At 46.0% G+C, this 909-nt stretch overlaps 3 non-coding genes across 3 annotated transcripts; all 3 read left to right on the top strand.

Annotated features, from left to right (window-relative positions):
• Window positions 1-200: 200 nt before the first annotated feature.
• TRNAY-AUA (transfer RNA tyrosine (anticodon AUA)) lies at window positions 201-282 on the top strand. Its single transcript has one exon. It is a non-coding gene; the product is annotated as a tRNA-Tyr (tRNA).
• A 107-nt stretch (window positions 283-389) lies between these two features.
• Window positions 390-471, top strand: TRNAA-AGC (transfer RNA alanine (anticodon AGC)). The gene has a single exon. It is a non-coding gene; the product is annotated as a tRNA-Ala (tRNA).
• Window positions 472-615: 144 nt separating this feature from the next.
• TRNAS-AGA (transfer RNA serine (anticodon AGA)) lies at window positions 616-695 on the top strand. The gene has a single exon. It is a non-coding gene; the product is annotated as a tRNA-Ser (tRNA).
• The last annotated feature ends 214 nt before the right edge of the window (window positions 696-909 follow it).

The raw sequence follows: 909 nt of genomic DNA, 5'->3' as shown, positions 1-909 counted from the left end.
TTGTGTCGTAAGGTAGTCATGGCCGAGTGGTTAAGGCGATGAGCTAGAAATTCATTGGGGTCTCCCCGCGTAGGTTGGAATCCTGCCGACTACGTTGCATTTTATATTAGCTGGAAATACAATCCCTGAAATCTACCTTGAAACAGCTGGTGAATAGGGAAAGGTGTGCATTGGTGCATCATCAACACCCGTCACCGAAAGTAGTCGTGGCCAAGTGGTTAAGGCGATGGACTATAAATTGGTAGGGTACTCCCTGCGCAGGTTCAAACCCTGCCGACTACGTTGTATTTTATATTAGCTGGAAATACAATCACAGAAACCCTCCTCCAGACAGCTGGTGAATAGGGAAAGGTGTGCATTGGTGCATCATCAACACCCACCACTGTAAAGTAGTCGTGGCCAAGTGGTTAAGGCGTTGGACTAGCACTCAATTGGGGTCTCCCCGCGCTGGTTGGAATCCTGCCGACTACGATGCATTTTATATTAGCTGGAAATACAATCCCTGAAATCCACATTGAGACAGATTGTGAATAGGGAAAGGTGTACATTGGTGCATCATCACATCCATCAATCATCGACATCCATCCATCAATGACATCTATACATCATCGACATGTAGTCGTGGCCGAGTGGTTAAGGCGATGGACTAGAAATCCATTGGGGTCTCCGCGCAGGTTCGAATCCTGCCGACTGCGTTGTATTTTATATTAGCTGGAAATACAATCCCTGAAATCCACTTTGAGACAGGTTGTGAATATGAAAAGGTGTGCATTGGTGCATCATCAACATCCGTCATCGGAAAGTAGTCATGGCCGAGTGGTTAAGGTGATGGACTAAAAATCAATTGGGGTCTCCCCACACAGTTTCGGATCGTGCCAACTTTGATGTGTTTTATATTAGCTGGAAATA

This window comes from Sceloporus occidentalis, unplaced genomic scaffold (genome assembly GCF_023333645.1).
Source record: "Sceloporus occidentalis isolate IW3139 unplaced genomic scaffold, rSceOcc1.0.p SCAF_53, whole genome shotgun sequence".
NCBI lineage: Eukaryota > Metazoa > Chordata > Lepidosauria > Squamata > Phrynosomatidae > Sceloporus > Sceloporus occidentalis.
The sequence above is the reverse complement of the archived record's forward strand: the minus strand, read 5'-3'. Positions and strand labels throughout refer to the sequence as shown.